This window comes from Ambystoma mexicanum, chromosome 5q (assembly GCF_040938575.1).
Source record: "Ambystoma mexicanum isolate Mex_15411 chromosome 5q, UKY_AmexF1_1, whole genome shotgun sequence".
Classification (NCBI taxonomy): domain Eukaryota; kingdom Metazoa; phylum Chordata; class Amphibia; order Caudata; family Ambystomatidae; genus Ambystoma; species Ambystoma mexicanum.
In genome coordinates, this window is record NC_090933.1 from 303579992 (window position 1) to 303601429 (window position 21438).

Genomic DNA, 21438 nt, shown 5'->3' on the forward strand with positions numbered 1-21438 from the left:
TTTACTATTCAACATGACAAGATTATTAATATTGCACCTCCATCATGTATGTTGCATACAATGCCCATGTTTCTACATGAGTAGCTTGGTATACTGGAAAGAACTTCATAATAGAATGCTATTTATAGCAATGCATTACTTAATGCACTACTTACCTCATGATATTTATTCCAATGATCCTTTACACTTTTTATCAACATTACAATAAGAATCCCTTGTATAGACTTTTCATGAAAAGTAAATGCACATGTGAAGTCATCGGTGATGTCATCAAATGACATTTCTGATGTAATCTTTGTTGTCCTGGGTGTTAGTTTTAGCAGTGCATGGTGGTGGCGCGAGTTATGGTTGCTTAGCTTACCATAACTGGCGAATTTCAGGGGGCTTTCGGTTTTACTTGTAACTGTAACTGTAACGTCCCTGTAACAAAGTTTTTTCACTGAATTTTATAGATTTTTTGGAGTGAAAGTTAACCATAATATCCTCTTAAAAAATATTTTTTCACTGAATATAGATATAGATAGCATGAATTTGATCAGTTTTTAGTAGGATTCCATTAGTTTATATACATGTAACCTAGAACATACTGAACACCCTGTCCCACGCTAGTGATTTTGATGTCTGCGTACCGTGCGCATGTCTGTGGACGGACACGGTCATCATCAACACTATCCAAAAACTCAGTGGGTATCTTAGATTGTTGTATCGTGCAATAACAACACTGAATATGTTCAAAGAGAAGCATATAAATAAATGTCATTCAATAATAAATAAGAAGTGCAAACTGTATATATGACACCAACAGACCAATTACATAGCGTATGCAACATAATGGAACATACCAAAAGAAAATAACATATGCCTCCAGCAGAATTACCTCACAGAAACTGCACAGCAAAAATCAACAGCACACCTATGCAGCAGTAACAGCACAACTAAAAAAAGAAACTGGTAAGTACAATACATTGATTTCATATATTTATCAACTTTCTGTATTAGGGTACACTGAAAAATATATATTTTTTTTACACATAAATGTCTAGTACTTTGGAATGACTAGAAAAAATATTCCGCGGGACGAAATGAGTGAAAACAGTAATGCTAATGGTAGACACTACAATTCTCTAAATAAACCAATTAATAACCATTACTTTATGTGTACTTAACATATATATATTTTTTAACAGACCATACAGACAATAAGAATAATACAGAAACAGACACCTTGGAAAATCATTTGCAGCGTGTAGATCACAAAACGTCAATTTTCATTCTTTTAAAAAACTTTGTGGAGGACCATATAAAGGAAAAAAAATAAATATCACTGCCCCACATGTACCTGTACCCCTACTCCATGTCCCAGCCATTCATCCCCAAAAACTCCCCAGCAAGAAAAACATTTTGATGTGAATTCAATCCCTTCCTCCACTACCATCCAACATGTACAAACCCCTAATTCCCCTGTATTTGTATACATTTCTGCTTCCCCCTCTCTTTCATAAGTTTTATATTTTTATACAATAATACAATATTATGTGTGGCTTTACTATATGCCTCTGTGTCTTATTTTTAAAGAAAAAGGCAATTAGGGTGTCCGCGGATGGCACGGGTGTCTGGAATGTCCGCGATTAACCAAAATGGGGGTGTCCTAAGGACACTATACCTGTTCGCACTGTCCAAAATGAAAATGGAGGTGTCCTTAGGACACATAAGATGTCTGCATGTCCACAATTAACCAAAATAGGGTTGTCCTAAGGACACTATACTTGTTCGCACTGCACGCAATCAAAATGAGGGTGTTCGCAGGATACTAAATCCATCCGCATGTCCACAACTTTTCAAAATAAAGTGTCCTAAGAACATACCCCCAGTTCGCATTGTCCACAACCAGAATGAATATGTCTGTAGAACACATAACGCATCCCCCGGTCTGCAAAGTTGTGACGCACATTTAAATTGTTCGTAGAACACCCGCACACATGCGTATCACACCCTTGGGTCATACATCGTGCCTGTCCGTAACTGTCCGCCGCACGTGTGTCGCACTTTTAATTAGTTCGGGAACAAGAACACTGTCCGTAGAACACCCCCACGCTTGAGTACACCCGAACCTGCGTATTTGGTGTCCTACGGACACTTGTCCCATTCGCAAACGTGTCCACAACGTCATCATGTGACCGCACCCATGCTCAGTGTGGGTCCTTGTTCGCGAATACAGTCCGTACACCAATAAAGTGCTTTTTTGAGCAATCCAAGGTATTTTCCTATGAAAGTTCACCATTGCACATATCCCAGACAATGTCCCTAGCGATCTACATACTTTTTGGAACTTTTTGAGCCCTTTTTTGGTGTTTGAAGTGTTCGCAGACAGCGCAGGTGTTCGGAAAGCATGCACCAGCAGCCCTATAAAAAGCCACACCTCAGAGCTGATCCTCATTCTACTTTTGTATTTCCAAGCAAGACAGAGCATTGCTAGACATTGATCCTTGGTGAACCTGCTTTTGCTACTTTTGGAAAATTCCTGACAGCTGCCCTGATGGCATCAATGGCTGCTTCTGCAGCTACTTCAGTCTCTGTACCACCCCCACCCCATGCACCACCACCACCTCGACAAGGGCCTGCAGAGGGGAACAGGCATGAGGATGCAGAGGAGGATGAAGAGGATGACGAGGATGAGGTAATGGAAGTCCCTACTACTAGAACTCACCATGAATCTTGGGTGTGGAGGTTGTTTGCCACTCGTGATGGAGTACCGAAAGCTTGTGCAAACAAGGTGCACTGCACCCAGTGCCATTTGGTGGTCAGTTATGACAAACCCGGTTTGTACAGCTGTGGTACTACCTCAATGAATCAACACCTAAGGTCGTAACACGGTGGGGCTATTCGTAAGGTTGTAGCTTGTGATAAACGTAGTAGGTTGAGTTCCCCTGCAGAATCCTCCGTTTCCACGACTGCCACGACAAGAGACACTCCTGTGGGGCAGCGCATCCTCCAGCTGCCTCGCAGGCCATACATGATGCTGTTGATCCTTACCTTTCCAGGGCCACAGTATTGTGTATGCACTGTGACGCAGTACTCTGCAGGAGGGAGACGCTTCGAAGTGCTTTCGAGGCTGCAGTCCAGGAGCATGAGAAGGACTGCCCACTACCTGAATAAGGCCCACCCTACATCTTCCTCTCTCCATCTGCCCTTTCTTATCCTCGTGGTTGGTACCCCTTCCTTACCCTCCCTTCCCTTCATTTCCTAATGTGTCATGTCTGAAAAACCGAAAAATAAATTCAAAACAACAAAAACCAAACAAAATAAAGGCTCTTTTCAGAGCCGCCTTTCACAGTTAAAAAATAGAAATGCCAATGAAATGCTGCAGACCCTGTGCATTTTTTAAAAGTCTGCGGACAGTCCACAGACATCTAACATTTTTGGGGTGTTGCCCTATCAGAACCATTGCACTGGGAGGAAGTGGTGGCTCTGAAAAGAACCTTTTTGTGGTGTTTTTTATGTGTTTCAAAAAACTTCAAATGGTCAACACCTACTGCAAAATAGATTGCTATAATTCTAAAAAGGGTTGCAATGCATTTTATATATTTCGCAGAAAAATCTGATTGCCAGCATAAGTAAGATGTACTCCATCTCTGCGAAAAATGTGTGTACTACGAAACATAATATTTTCATTGTGAAAAGGGGACATGCCAACATCTCTCAAAAAGGCACAAACAGCCTTGCTGACATTGCGCCTCACTTTCTCCATTTGAGGACCAAATGAAGAAGAACGCATCCACATTTGTCTCTGCGCAATACGAGAAGAAATTACTCGGGACTTTGGAAACATGTCCATGACTTTCCCAAGTCCTTCTTTCATTGAAAATTGCAAAGAGATTACAGAGACATGTCCAAAACTGTTCCCTCCACAATGAATAATAATAAGTCTGGGTGATGATGTGTCACCAAAGTAGGACAGAGGTACTAAATCCAGCCACTTCATTCCACGCACTCCATGCCAGTGCACTTCCACATGAGGGAATCCAAGATGTACAGCCACTCCACAGCGATCTGCATGTACCTCCAACCAATTTATCCACGAGTCTCCCAAAATCCAGACAATCTGCCTTCTGAAAGACACAGCCATAGCTATCTGCTTTCCTCTCAGGAAAAAGACTTTCTCACAAAGTCTCTCCTTACACATCACACCCAGTAAACCTTATTGACCAATCCCTTGCTCTGCTAAGTCTCATTTGCATGCCTCTCAACCTTAAAATCCCTGTATGTAATACGTGCTGTCTGCGGAAAACCGCTGTGTCCGCGGACAAATCATAAAATCATAAAATCGGAGAGTGGGGAATGAAAATTTAAATTGTGTGCCCCATTACCCTTTGTACAGTGTTTCCTTATTTTCCTCCAAATATCTTCACATAAGCTTCTCCAAAGCAATCCTTATGTTCCAAAACAGCATGGCGTTTCTCATAAAAGATAAAGACATGCCATCTTCTTTAAAGTAAATAACATTACCAGAATCAATGTTGTCATTGTTGCAAAAGAACATGCCAGCTCTAATAATAAAAGCAAACATGCTTTGGTTAATTAAACACCTAGCAACATTTTACTGAGGACAAAAAAACAGAACTATTGTCCCATACTGCCCTAGGTACCAAAGCAGAAAAAAATAACCTTGGCATTTGGAAGTACTTTCATGATTGCCTGAACCAAGTTTTACAGATCTTGCAACAAAATTAGGGGCACTGACAAAGCCCAACTGCAAAGCACCAAAGTGCAGGACAACTACATTTGGACTATTAAGCCTAACCATATCCTGACAAACTTCTAGCATTGCCTGCAAACTAAAACCAGGCACATTGCACCACACCACCTCCAGTCCTTTTATGTCAAAATTGTTAGCCACATTCCTAGATTTAGCATACTGCTCCAAACCATTCACAAACATATCTCCAACCACCAGCACCCTGACTTTTTCCACCTCTGCATTCTTAACTACACACAACCTCAATACAAAGCAGAACCTCAACACCTGATTGGCTAATCCCCAAAATACACTCCCATTTCATGCTCAGAAGCCCTGGATGTTGCACGCCCTGTCCACGAACACCCGCAGTGTCCGCGTAGTGTGTAAAACTGGAGCAGCCCTTCTACCCTTTCCACTTCACTCTCTGCACCATTCTCTCATTGGTTACTGTTAAGTTGTCACACAACCATCCACCAATCGCATCCAAGAACTCTACATCTAACTCCATCATCACAGTTCAGCAGTTTAGATGTACTGTTGATCACTCTGAGTACAATTGTTCTGTGATTGCAAAGCACCTACAGCAACAACTACTATAAACTCGCAAATATTTCTACTTGTAGATTGATGCACATCCACATGCATGAATACAAACTATAGGTATGAATATTTTCTGCTAAGTACATGTACAGATCTTGTATAAATGCATATAAACAGGGTAACTACCACTTACCCTGTATAACATGTATTTTCTCCCATCTGCTATGATCAAGTGTCACTTGCAAAGCTGTCAGCTCTCCAAATTTATATTTACCCATATTACTAACTGTAATGTGCAAACTGTTATTTTCGTCATTCGTTCTGTCATTTGTGTAACCACTGCCACCTATTTATCTACATTTCAACCATAATAGCATTTAAAGCATTATAGTGCATAGGATGTACATACAATTTCCTTTCTAAACATTCTGCAGATTTAACATACAATCTATCATTTGAACTTCCTTTGGAAATGATTATAATAGTAATCAGACACACCACACACAGCTGTCTAACCAAGTGTCATTTCATGTTAAAAGATTAAAGAAATAACAGTATAATTGTGGGAGAAGGCTTTGTAGTGTGTTATAAAGTGATACGCAGCCAGAATGAGTACATGCATCTTAATTCATGCACACAGATAGCCAATATCATTAGAAAGGCTCCCAGCTGAAGCAACACCACTGCCTCTACAACTGTTCTTCCAATCTAGACAGCTCTCTTATTCCAGCTGGTTGCCCATTCCGTTCTAGAATTTACAACGTCATACAACTATACCCAGGTACAGTCATGTCTATCATATCATGTACAACTATGTACAAACATTGTAGTAAACCAACACATACAACATCTACCCCCTTCCCTTCAGTCTGCAACGCTAGCACCAGACCCTTCATTGCAACCCTTACTTTATTTCAGACTCTCCATTCTCCAAGCACCACAGGATCACCCAGTGGTTTGCTAATCACCTGCAGTCTGGTAAACTTGCTTTGTCCCTTTGCCACTTCTCCAGGTTTTCTTATTTGAATCTTCTCCCCTACAACTATCCTGGAGAGTAATAAGCAGCTGAACCCATCGAATCCTTGTGCTTTATGTCCCACACCTTCACAAATGCATATAGTGCATGCTTTTCCCCACAGTTCCTGCCATTTACTCTGTATAAATAGCACGAAAAGCATATGGTAATTTCTCCTATCTCCTAACATCCAATAACACTGCCTTAAAAAACCAAGTGTGCTCTGGGTGCTTACTATTGTAATCATTTCTAAGGCACGTTCAACTGACAGAACCTAAAAATATACAGAATGCACATAGACAAAGGAAAGTGCATCTACATGCTATGCACAGTTATCCGAAAGCACTACTACTACAAAAACAAATACATTCACATCTACATTAACAACACATGTTTACTAACTTCTTTCTTTCACAATTGCAGTGAAGCCCACTCTCCTGAAAAGCAGCAGTGTCTGAAGTATGAACCAGAACTCAGAAGAAACCGAGGGCCTGATTCATGGAAGTGTTTTATAATGGCGCAATCCCATAGGAAAACATTCCATGAATTAGGCCCCTACTCTTTCCATCCAAAAAAGTAAATGTAATACTGCCATAATGTTCTGTTACTCAAACACTGTAAAATTCTAGAATTGTTGAACAAACAAGTGTATTAACCCTGCAGCATTAGATTCAGTATTACTGCTTGCCCCTCAGCAGCTGCATACTTTGTATTGTCATCTGAACACCAGTATAGTAACACACAAATACGAGAATAGCCTTCCCAACCTAAAGTAGCAGCCCATTGCACAATCACACACTTCTACATACACGCTTACCACCATACTCAGACACTCATGCACAAACAGCTAATACAGTCACTAAGCGAAACAAAACCAGCTTCCAGTAAGAAAACATTGCCTCCACTTTCAAAATGTGAAACGAAACAAAAAGTGATTAACAAGACTGCAGCTACCACTAGTGCTAACACTGCACCTATAAATCTCAATGCAGCCATAGGTAAGCATACCAAAACAATTATTTTACAAAAAATGTTCTGCCACAGAGTCCTTCAGAACCTTATAAAAAAAGGAGAGAAATCACGCACAACCCTTAAAACCTACCATAGAAAATGTATCCTAGAACCTCTCATAGACAGTGTAAACCTTCTCAAAAGGAATTTATTTATTTTAGTTTTTAAAAGAATGAAACCACTAACAAAACAAAGTACTAAGGTACAAAAAAGACTTCTCAATAAACAGAATATCAACAAAGATAGCTTCGCAAACATCTGTGGAGGTGAATGAAGTCACACCACGAGCGCAGAATCATATTTCAATGAAGAATCATACAAATAAAAGCAAATAAACCCAATTGCCATACATAGCAGTGGACGAGGGTATGAAAAACTTAAGAATACTATTACAGAACAAGAAACGCTGCTCACAAAAATGTACCCAGAAAACTTAGCATCAACTCTCCATTCCACTGAACTACTACGTCCAGTCTACAAATGGCTGTGCACATCAATGTGAAACATAGCCAAAATGTCTTTCAGATCTTTACGCCAGTTCCTCAATCAGTAGGTGAAAGGCAAAGACAAATTCAAAATTAAACTATTACAAAGTATGGACTCCTGTCCAGTGCGCAAATAAACAGGCCTACAAGGACATTCATTAGCCTGCATTTCTGGACCTGTTTGCAAAAGCACCTTCCACCATATCAAAATGATATCAACACACCATTCAACTATAAGAAATCTGGTTCATAAACTGTACTATACCAAAAGTCCTGCTTTAGCACTAGCAAATTTAAATAACAATCTTCTACATGGTACAGCCAAATAACTATTCGAAGAAATAGAGCATATCCAGAGAACATATTTTGGAAGTGAAAGCACTTACAAATTGTAATGGCTTTACAATAGACTACCAACAACTTTACAGATGTCAACCTTCTACTACACACATACAAAAAAGAAATACTAAAGTTTAAAAGTACATCTGCTGAAGTACCAAACCATGTGTGTGTGTTGCTGCAGAACATTTTTATGAAAATAGCACAAAAAACGGTGGACATACCGTACAAAATAGAAGACAATGAAGATTCCAAGTGGTTCCAATTAGCTCTCTATTGTATAGCAGAAAACAAATACAAAATGACTGACCCCTTAATACTTTGCAGTTACTGCACTGCAAAACTTGATTAACAAACACCTTCACGTGCTATCACAAATAACTTGGAATTATTCCCACTACCAAAACCGCTGAAACAACTTAACTTATATGAGAGCATCATAATTCAAACAGTGCACCCATTTCAAGCAATAATATGCCTTCAACCAAAAACAGCAAAACTACCTCCCTGTGAATTAGTGAAAGGCATTTGTGGCAAAGTAGTTTATTTGCCATTATATCTCAAAGAAAATGTACACACTCTGGGAGTGCAACGTCCAACAGATCAACAGATCAATCTTTAATTATCTTAGTAAATGGCGTACCTACAAAAGACAAAAACATTTGGCAACAACTCGTGGACTTACATAAAGTTAGACAAGCCCTGCAATTTCTCAAAGACAACAATGAATACTAACAAGAAATAAATATTGAAAAAAACCTTAGGGAAACCACTGAAATAATTGAAGACTCATCAGAAACAGGTACATTTAAACTTCTAGATCCTGCTACAGAATCCAATATTTTAGACAATTATACAATTCACCAATTACACTCAAAGACACCATAGATGATGCACTGGAAATGTACCAAATGCGACAAGCCAAAGGATCTCCAATCAGCATATGAGGAAAAAGTATAGAAGCACGTGACCCTTTCCTACTGGTAAAGGAGAAAGGTACGATGATAGACCCACACCAATAAAAGCATCAGAATACTGCTGTTTACTAATGGATTCTGAAGTCCCCAGATTCAGACAAGACTTGGAATACATATTGCACCTTCTCTTTGAAAGTGAACTAGCAACTTTATGCTACGGAGTTGTACACACATTGAATTCAGGTACCCATTTTCAAAATATGTCAGCTATGCAATTACTACAAAAATTGCAAAAAAAAAGATGAGGTTTTACAGTCAAGCATTACAAATCTTTTAGCAAACATGCGTGGTACAAAAGAATACTGGTTTCGATGTCACAGAGATGTATGCTGTATGATAAGAAACCTTGGCCCACCCACTTGGTTTGTGACATTAAGTTGTGGAGAATATGCATGGGAAGATGATGTCCTATACATAGCAAAAAAACTAAACAAATATAGATATAAAAATACCAGGAGAACTTTGCTCTCTAGATCCTGTAAATGTATCAAGATATTTTCATCATCGCTTCATTGCTATGCTCCACTTCATTTGTAATAAAACTGTTCCTCCCCTCGGAGAAGTGCAACACTTCTTTTGGAGAAAAGAATACCAAGCCAGAGGAGCACCACACATCCACATGCTTTTGTGGGTTAAAGATGTTCCTAGATTTGGTCAGGACAGTGATGCCACTGTTTTGCAGTTCATCCAAAAAATATGTCACTTGTGAAATCCCTTCACAAATGACACATGGTGACCTTCATGCACAAATTTTACAATTTCAAAAGACACACATGTGGTAAGCATTGTCGTCGCAAATATAAAAACAAGTGAGAAATACTACACCAAATGCTGTTTTGGTTTCCATAGACCAGTTTCAACAACAGGTCAAGTAAACAACTTCATGTCTTCAGTTAGACATAGTGTCAAAGGTAAATCACCTAAGAACATATATTACATAAAAAGAACAGTAGGATCAAAATACATCAATGATTACAATGCAATCATTGCCCTCCTATGGAATGCTAATATAGATGTGTTGTCCATTGCAGACAATTCCACTGCAGTTGCACGATGTTTCACAGCCTACTTAACCAAAGCAGAAAAAACAGAGCTTCAAGACCTCTGGGATGACATATCATCTGACAAAACATTATCGCAGAAATTGTACAGCTTAGGCATACACATGCTCTCCCATAGAGTTTGTGGCTGCTATGAAGCTGCAGACCGTTTAACTGGTACTGCCTTGTGTGGAAAATCTGAAAATATAGTATGGCTAAGTCTTGGTCCTGCTAAATCTAGAAAAAGAGTTCTCAAGTCATATGAAGACATAGAAACAAAAGCCAAAAATGATCGCAACAGCCAAGACATTTTTAAAAACAATTTACTAGACACATACTACACAAACAGGAGTACCACTTTGGAAACCATGTCTCTATACCACATAGCCCAAAACTTGACATACAAAAATAATATTAAACCAGACTAAAAGAAAGGTAGATTCAGAGTGGAAAATTGTGAAGGCAGCTTAGTAAAACTTACCAAACGAAGCTTAATTAATTATATCAAATTGTCATTAAAAACTCCTCAACATAAATAATTGTATTACATGTCCCTGAAACAACTTTTTAAACCATGGAGAAAAGAGGAGTTACTAGATACCTATGACTCCTATGAAGATACTTTCAAAGCAAATGAAAGTACTATAACAAAAGTAAACTTTACACAGTACAAAACAATGTTGCTCAATGAACAGCAACAAGAAGAAGAACTCGAGGCACAACTAGCTGTGTACACTCCTGACAGTAGTCAACCTTCTGTAACAGGAAGCCAAGAACCAACTGGACAGCTACTAATACCAAATGAGGCAGAATTAGCCATGACAGAAGTAGAAAACACCATGTGTCAGTATGAGCAACCTACAGAAAACTTTCCTCTACTAAAATCACAACTACACAATGAACAGCATAGCATTTTCCAAGACGTAACACAATAAATTGAACATGGTGTGCAGCATCAAAGTAACAATTGTACCTGCCAAGACTAAAAACCTATACTGCTATACTTGAGTGGTCAAGCCTGTTCAGGCAAAACGTTCTTAATCAAAATCATCAGCAAGTTCCTCTAACAATTGACAAACAGCAAACTTCAGCTGTTGTAACTGCCCCCACAGGTTTAGCTGCCTACAACATAGGCACTGTCACTTTGCACCGATTATGATTCCTTCCAGTAGAACACCAAAACAAATTAGACTATTACAAACTTTCTCCAGAATCTGTAATGGAACTATGCAGAGTTTTTAAATTAATGAAAATGCTGCTAATAAAGTAAGCATGGTTTCCAATCTAATGTTAGCCTTCATTCACCTCAGACTACAAGAAGCACTGAAAAAAGACGATGAAGAACTCTTTGGAGGAAAACACATTATAGTTTTCAGAGATCTTCTTCAATTAACACCAGTTAAAGGCGTACCTATTGTTAAAAACTTAGGGCACAAACTATGCCATAAAACTCTGGCCAGCATAGGAAATGTCCACGTTTGGCAACATTTCCAATACAGAGAATTAAGTGAAAACATATGTCAGTCTGCAGACCTCACGTACACCAACATTTTGAAATGTATTAGAATTGGTGTACTATCTCAAGAAGCACAATCTATATTAAAAACCAGGCACATCCATGCACGGCTATAACTCATGTGCTACTGATGTCAAGACATGTATGTATGCAGAGAACAATTTTCTCTAACTCTAGCATATGCAGTCACCATTCACAAATGACAAAGTGTTACCGTAGATAAAGCATTGATAGATATTGGTAGCACAGTCTTTAAGGAAGGCATGAGCTATGTAGCACTATCACGCTTACGTACACTTGACATATTATTTGTAATCAACTTTGATGCAAGTAAGGTAAATGCTGATATTCGTTGCATTCTAGAATACAATAGACTCCGCTCGCTCTACACCCCCCATCTAAAAACCTATCCTGTTCCGCAAAAAAGCAAAACTTGGTAAAATAAAACTACTTCAGACTTAAACTATGCAGGATCTCTCAGCAATTCCTACAAAGAAAGTAAAGGAAGCTAATACTTCATCAAGGACCACAACCAAACAAGAATCTACTGCTCATACTGACAAATGGCTTGGACACAGAACAGTCAGGTCCATTTTACTGTTCAAATACAACTGGTGTAAATTGCTACGCAAATGTAGCAATCAATATTCTATTCCAATTGCCACCAATTAGTGAGAACATTTACTTACACGGGACAGACCAATTGTGTTTGCAAATGTTAGTCCTTCAAAGAAATGCAACCAACAATCCGGACAACACTTACAGTGTTTCTGGAATAAGGTAGGAATTGGACTACTGTGCTGGAATGGTGAAATTCACTATAAACAGACATGAAGATCCTCAAAAAAACAAAAACATACCTATCAATGACATTTTAGAGATTTCATACATGTGGAAACATACATGCACTTTTTGCAGCCATGTAGCACAAGAAGAAGTTCCTAATGAACACTCCATGTATATCCATACATAACTGTGAATCAATTCTATTTCAGGAACTTGTACAAAATGCAAACCATAGCAGATTATGTACTACCTGCAATTCGGATAATCGCTCCACCTTACAAATACATACAAATAGTAAATACGTAATAGTAATGCTTTTACGTTACAATGCAGATGGTACCAAAAACAACTGCAAGCTGCAGGATTTACACATGGTCAAGAATCACTTGGTAAGTAATCCTTCACAACAATAGGTATAATCTACCACGCAGGAGCCACAACCAATGCAGGTCACTACACTGCATCTATAAAAAAAGAATTGTGGATGGTGTGAATGTAATGATACTACCATTACTCTAAAACAGAGATTACCAGCAAATCTTGTAAACACTTACTTAATATTCCTAAAACCAACATTAAATTACTAATCTGTGTATGAACATTAACAAAACTTCAATTTAAAAACTAGGAACAGTTAGAATACACCGACAGGTATCTAACTGCCCCAAGATTATGCAACAAGCAAACAGATAAATGAATACCACTAAAATGAAACAAGAAATAAACAAATAGAATCCACCAACTGCTATCTAATTGCAACAATACTAACACCACTTCCAAATCAAAAACTATACACCTATTCAATTCCTCCGACCGAAATCAATGAAAGAAATATATTGTACCACAACGTAGAACGTTTTTTTTTTAATCCAGCATGGATTTTCTTTCCCACAGACCCAATGATTTAATAAACAAACACAGGAACTGAGCAAATTGCACAGTAAACCAGTTTGAGATATAATACCTCTAAAGTACTAACTATGAGGGACGTGAAAATACAGAAAAGTCTACTATTCAATGTAATACTCATTATAAACTACCTACACTAACATGCAATGTTTTCTTTTATAACAAAGATTGAAAACAAAATGTCTGCTCCAAATACCCATGTCATGAAAAAACTGCATACAACCACAAAAAGTCAAACAGTAAGTATATCATGATTGGACTCACAATCACCACAGCGTAACACACCCATTCAAGCAAACACCTAACCACAGACCACAATCCAAAATGTTTGCTTCCATGGTATCTTATGCTGCAGTGTGTGTTGTCAACCACTACAATCTTGACTGCATGGCCTGACAAAACTCTACATACAGCCTCAACAAAGGAAACAGTGAGTATATAATGATTGGACTCATAAACACTGCAACATAACACAACCATGCAAAGGAACACCTCACCAATAAATACAACCCAAAATGCTTACAGTCTTCAATACCAACATTCTGAACACAATCCAACAAACAAACTAACACACATAATTTCACTACTCTATAAACACTATTAAACTACTGCCAAAAAGTGCTCACATTTTTGAAAGTATATCCCCTAAGCATCCCACATACCACAGTCAAAATGTTTGGTAGCATTGGTGTATTAGGCTGCTGTAGTTGTGACCAGGGCCTAGAGTCTTGGGTGCATGGCCGAAGGCATAAGGCATAAGCATAATACACCCATAAAAACAAACACCTACCAAATGATCACAACCCAAAAACATAACACATCCACCTCATAACCTATCCACTTCAATCAAGATTCTAAAATCATAATTACAACCGACGCACAAACTCTTCAATACATACCCTCTTCACCCAGTGCTCTACTAACAACCCAAAACCAACATCCTAGTAAAGTAAAATAGCCAATAGTGCGCCCAGTGTTTAGTATGTCCACGGACAACTGCAGTGACCGCGGACACCGCAAATACATCACAGCCTTCTTCCACCTAAACAAATACATCATTTGACCCATCTCCTACTCCCCCACCCTCTCCAAGCACTCCTACACACCAACACACTCCCCATAATTGGATTTATACTCACTTCCATGCCACGCTTTCCGCGGATGTCCGTGGATCCAATATGGCGGGCGCATTGAAAGAATGTGACGCACCTCACGCTATACCCCAACCAATCAGCGAACACATCATGTGTCCGCAGACACAACGCAAGCCGATTAACCAATCGGTGTCCTGTCCGCAGAGCGAACAGGAAGTGTGTCCATGGAGCGGACATAGATATCACAAATTTTTTGAGACCCACTTTTTGGTCATTTAAAAAAAATGACTGGACGGATTTTCACCAAATTTACAAAAGCATGCTTCCGGGACCAAGCCGCCACTTGTGCCGCAAATTTGGTGAAAGCCCATCCAGTGGTTTGGGCGGTAGGCGTGAGCAACATTTTTTCTCCATTCAGTCTATGGGAAAAAATACATTTTGGGACCCCCCTATAATTTTGGCCCCCCTTGACCAAAACACACCAAACTTTCATTCAGAGTGGGTAATATAGTTTTTTTGCAAAGTTTGGTGACGTTTCGTCCAGGGGGAGCGAAGTTATATGCCGCCCAAAAAGTGCTCTTCCTATGGGTTTAGCAACTTAACCATAACTACATGGCCGCTACCGCAGGCCATGTAATAAAGCACATTTTCCTGCGCTCTTCAGGAGCTCCTGGAATGTCCTGTGCCAGCAGGATAAACACTAAGGGCCTGATTCATGGAAATGTGTGCAGAAATCCTGCAAGGGTTGTGCATCGAGAAGGACACCCCACATATTAAAGGAATTTACTGTGCAAAGTAACCGTATTCACAAGTCACGCCTGGAACTCCCGTGACACACCCACACACAAAGCATCTGCAGCCAAAACAGCTCCCTTTGTTCGCTCTCGTAGGCGTGAATACACGCACCCTTCAAACAGTGCCTATAGTTCTCCACAAGCAGGCCTGCATCTCCGAGACCCTGTGCAGGTTCCCCCGTAACTGTTGCCAGCACCACAACAACATGCGTATGAAAAATCATAACTCAGTCTAAACTCAGAAAATCCACCTGCGAACCTCTGAAAACCATTCCCGCACCCCGCTATCCTGCTAATGCGCACCCCTAAGTTAGATCGGAACACCGGTTGTGTACAAGCACCCATAAATCTGATATACAAACCCACCTCTGTGCTGTGAATGCTATGCGCAAGTGTACTTACCCCTGCCTTCAGGTTGTGTAGCGATCAAGGGATTTGCGTGGCCATTCCTATGACGAGAGACTGCACCAATATGTGTTGTATGTTGCAAATGTGGGCATGCGAGGGACGGCCTGTTGGCCGTTCCTCATAATGCCAACTTGTTTGCATGTTTCTCCCCATTTTCTGAATTCTGCCCCCTTCCCAGACATCTGCGCACCACGGCCACGCTCTGCGTGGTGTCTCACACAAGGCATTCGATATCTCGCACAGATGTTACAGGCCTGCTCAAACTCCACATTATTCCCAAGAAAGTCGTGCACAGTCCGTTCCACAGTTTGGCACGCAAGTCCCCTACTTCTCACACAAATAATTCCATGAATCGGGCCCTAAATATCTTGGCTGAGCAGGGTAACAGCGGTTACAATGAAATTGGTTCCCAGACTAATCTATATGAGTCTGGTCATCCCTGTTAAAGTCCTGATCCCAGCACAACACACACTCCAACAAAAAATCTACACTTTCATTTGAGGGGAGGGGACCTAGAGTGCCAAGATCTGTGTTGCTGCAGGGTGCCAGGAGGGATTTGGGCATCCCTGATGAGGTGCGTTATATAATGGCTTCCCAATTGTCAGGCATTATGATTGGGGTTTAGGGACATATTGGGTGCATATTGATCAATCTCTATCTCCAGTTTCCCCAAATGCTCTTTTTCATATGGGCGCCTTCCAGCTACCAGTTTACAAAACATTAAATACATAATCTACTAAAATATTTTTCCTTCATTGGAATAAGGGGTTAAGCAGATGGGGTCTAACTAAGTCGAGTGTACCCATGGTTGGACACCCTTTTCATCGTGCGGACACTTTCCACATGGTTATTTTAGATGCCCTGTGTAAAATGAGAAATATCAACTGTCCAATTTAAACTTACGAATATGCGTCATCCACAGGACTCTGCACAGCAGTCACCAGATTGGCAGGCCAGGCACTTCACCATTGTGCCAGGTAAGCTGATGAAGAAGAACAAGCAACTTAAGGCGACATGTCAGATTTCGGGACTGCATGTTCCAGACAAAACATTGTTATTGATTCTATTAAGGTTTTCAAAACATTATTAGAAGATAATATCCTCCCTTGTTTTGCTGAGTTTATTTTATGAAAGGCAAATACCATTCAGCCTGTCCAATTTGTATAGTTATGCAAATCCAATTGAATGACATTTGCATATTTCACCTTGATATACTAATGTCTGGTGTTGTCACATCCCATTGCGCATATTAATGTCTATCCATATTTATTTTTATATAGAGATGTTCACCTGCAGGCCTCAGAGTGCTCACAAAGACTGACAGTGTATTACAGAAACAAAGACATTAATGCAGCAGGGTTCAAGCATCCAGGAGTAAAGGGAGAAGCTAGTCAGTTTAAACTATTCTTTCTTCAACCAGCCAGGTCTTAAGTTTTTCTTAAACATGTTAAGAGACACACAATTCTTCAAGGAGGGTGGGAGGGAGTTCCAGCCCATAGGAGCCCAAAGTTTAAATTGGTTCCACCAACTCTTTTTAGGATTTCTCGGGGCTGAAACCTGTCCCGGTTGTTATTGGATTGAAGATTTCTTCTTATGTGTGCTTTTTTTATCTTGTCAATGAGGTAGTTCAGTGCAGTACCTACTATGCATTTGAAGACCATAACTGCACCTTTGAATGTTATCCTTTGTTCAACAGGGAGCCAGTGTAGCTTCCTCATTGCTGTTGAAATCTAGGAGCAATGGCTTAACCCGAAGACAGCCCTGACTGCTCCGTTCTGTATTGTTTGCATTTTAGTAGGATTATTCTTAGAGGTACCCATAAGTAGACTATTGCAATAGTCTAACTTAGAGTTTATTATGGCACCTGCGATTAAAGCAAGATTTTGCTCAGTCAAATAAGGGCGGATTTGCACAATCAATTATTATAGAAAGCGCACGTTGATTTAAGGTAAGATGCATGCCTCTTGAAGGAGAGCTGTGAGTCCATAAAGACTCCCAGCGTTTTAACATGTCCTGACACAAGAATGTTGTTACTATTATTAATCAAAAAGCGTCATTATTGATTTTCTCATTTTTTTAGCTTCTGGGATGTTCCAACTATCAGTAGTTCTGATTTTGCTTCATTTCGAGCTATGGAGTTTGTTGCCATCCAATTTCGTATTGCACAAAACACCTCCCTGATTTTTTGGGCGTCCTTTTCATAGATTTCTGACAGCTCTAAGACCAGTTGGATGTCATTGACGTAGTTTATGAACTTAACACTGAGTGTTAGTATCATGTCACAAAGTATCTTGGAGAAAATATTAAAAAGCAGGGGGGATAGGCAGGAACCCTGAGGGACGCCACAGAGCAGTAGACTTTTTAGGGAGGTGAAATTTCCTTTTACTGCTGCTGCCATTCTAGATCCCAGAAAGGACTTAATCCAATTTGCCGCTGAATGAGAGCATCTACCGACTGTTATTAGCCTCTCTGCTAGTAGGTCATGATCAATCAGACCGAAAGCAGAGGAACGATCCAACAACAAGAGTGGAGCTGTACTCCCTTTTTCAATGATAGTGGCGATATGCACCTGGAGATCCAGGAGAGCCTTCCCTGTGCCGTGCTTAGCACGAAAGCCTGATCACTCAGCCGCAAGTATATTGTTATTTTCTACAAACTGCTGGCATTGTAGATATGCAATACTGTAGATTATTTTTTTTGTACAACTTTATTTATTAATCGAAGGCATACGACAACTTAACAGCAAAACAAATACATTACCCCTTGTCAAGTCTGTATAGTCTGGTAGAATATTGCACACCACCTGTTGTATACTCTTCAGGGTGCCATTTGTCTATTAGCCTCTGAGTGTTTTCTGTTTTATCCCTCCTTCTCCTCCCCCCAGCCCCTTTTTATACCCTCATAAACTTGTAACATTTGAACACCAACTTTTGGGTTGTAGAGAACAAACCGGGAGGTTTTCCCGGTGAGGAAAATGAGTCTTGGGTATAACACAGTTAAGAGTCAAATAACGTGCATGTTCCTGAGTAGACGTGGCTTGAAGTAATGGGCTTCTCTGTCTTTCACTAGGTCATGGAAGGTCGACCATATTGTTAGAAACCTTGTGTACTTTCCGGCATTGAGGGCGCACATCTTCTCCATCACCATCACATTCCAGATCTTAACCCACCTATGCAGTCTGTGGTCCTGACTCGTCCTTCCAATTCGGTGCTAGGGACATTCTCGCCGCTGATAGCAAATGTGTTATCAAAGTAGCTCTGGGCCCTGTCATTGCGTATTTTCCCTCTATAGGCACTCCCAGCAGTATTGTTTTTGGGGACATCGGCAACTCCACCCCTGTAATGTCTTTGATGTGACCCAATATTTCTTTCCAGAAGACATTTGCTTTGGGACACATCCACCACATGTGGTACAGGTCGCCTTTCGCTCCGCAGTTCCTCCAACAATCAGGTGAATAGGACCTGTTAATTTTGTGGATGCGGTGGGGGGTCAGGTACCATCTAAGGTATAGTTTATATGCTGATTCCTTGATTGTGGTACATCTGGAGGTGCCGTGCGCTCTCGCCCAGATTTGGCTCCATTCTTGCTCTGTTAAGGGTACCTCTAAGTCTTTGTCCCAGCACTCTTGGTACGAAAGCACCTCTTCCACTTGTGCCGTTGCGAGTAGTCTGTAAAGTCTAGTCACTCCTTTCGTCACCTGCCCTTCCCGTAAGGTCAGCTCCAGGCCGGACGGTGTCCTTGTACCCGCCCGTTTCACTGTTGGGTGAGTTATCCAGTGCCTGACCTGTGTGTATCTGAAGCGCTCATTTTCACCGAGGCCAAATTTCTGCTGGCATTCCGTGAAGCACATTGGGGATCTGTTAATGTATAAATCGCATAGGGTCAATTCTTCTGCTCCTGTCCATCCGTCCCAGAACCTCTTTTGGAGGCCCGGTGAGAAATCCGGATTGTACATTAATGGAGAGTTAGGGCCTAGCCCTCGTGGGATTCCCTTCTTTTTCCGGGCAGTATCCCAGTTGAGCAGGGACCACCTTGTCGCTTCCAGGAGAAGGCCCCCTTTCTCTCTGTCCCGTATTTTCAGGGATATTAGTGCTTTTAGGGGTGTTCCTGTGGCCGCTTGCTCCATTTGACACCAGCCTTTCATAATTCTCAGAGTTAGCCCACCATAACATTGGGGCTAGCTGAGCTGCCAATATGTAGCCTTTCACGTCTGGCACTCCTAGGCCTCCGAGCAGCGGAGGGCGTGACATGATGTGCTTCTGGACCCTAGGTTTCTTCCCCTGCCAAATGAATTTGAATATCGCATTTTGCAGTTCTTTAATTTTGGCCTGAGGAATGGTCATTGGAATGGCTCCCACCACATAGAGGAGCCGGAGGAGGATAATAATTTTTACTGCTGTGATTCGGGCGAACCACAACAGTTCCTGGTTTTCCCACCTGAGCATATCGCCCTGCATCTGTTTCCATAGGGTGGGTATGTTCGTTTTGTATAGCTTATGCGGGTCGCTCGTTAGGCGGATCCCCAGATACTCCAGTGAGTCTTTCACCCACGGCACTGGGAAGGTCTTCTCTAAGTGCTCAATCAACTCTGTCTTTTCTGTGATGTTCATTGCTTTGGATTTCGAGAGATTGATGGCGAATCCGGAAACCTCCCGAAATTCCTGTAGTTGTGACATTGCTCGGGGCATCGTTACTACTGGGTCTTTCATAAACAGCATGATGTCATCTGCGTATAATGCAATTTTGTGCGTTGTCTGGCCAAATTTCAGGCCCCTGAATTTGGCGTCCTGCCTAACCCGCTTGGCAAATGGCTCCATTGCCATCGCGAATATCAACGGGGAGATTGGACACCCTTGTCGCGTGCCTCTGCGAATTTTGATGTATCTTGTGCTTTGTCCGTTGATCATGAGGCTAGTTGCCGGGGTCCGGTAGTTAGCTAGCACCATATTTATGAATTTCGGTCCACTTCCGAAGGCCTCCATCACCATTTCCAGGTAGCTCCAATCCATACTGTTGAATGCTCGTGTTGCATCCAGGGCGGCCACCGCCACTGCTTGTTGCGTTCTTCTCCCTACATCGATTACATCTATTGTTCTTCTTACATTGTCCTGTGGAAGTCTACCTGCAATGAAACCTGCCTGATCTTCGTGGATCATGCCAGGAAGGATCCTCATCACTCTCGTTGCCAAGATTGTGGTCTATATTTTCATATCAGTATTTAGCAATGCGATTGGCCGATAGCTTGGGCACTCACAGGGGTCTTTCCCTGGCTTTAACAATAGTATGGTTGTGGATCGTCCCATGTCTGGCGTCACTCGACCCTCTTCCCTGATTGTGTTGTAGAGCTTAGTCAATGGGGCCAGGAGTTGCGTGCAAAATGTTTTATAGAAGCCATTGCGAAAGCCGTCAGGGCCGGGAGCTTTCCCCATTGGAAGTGCTGTAATTGCATCACTAATCTCCTGTGCTGTGATCGGGCTTCCCAGGTCATTCCTTTCTTGCTCCGTGATTCGTGGCCGGATGGTTGAATGAATGTCGGAATATTGTTTCGCCCCGGCCAGGTTCTCTCTATGCAGAAGGTCTCCATGGAATTCCAATATTATTTCCATCTTTTTTGTTTCCGCTGTGTGGGGGATGACATGCTTATCATATAGTTGCGTAATGTAGTTTTGGGCCCTCCTTTTCTTCAATTTAGCGGCCAAGAATCTATTTGCCTTGCCTTCATGTGTATAGTATGACTGTTTCGCATTTAATAATGTCTGGGCCACGCGCTCTGCCATGTGGCTCTC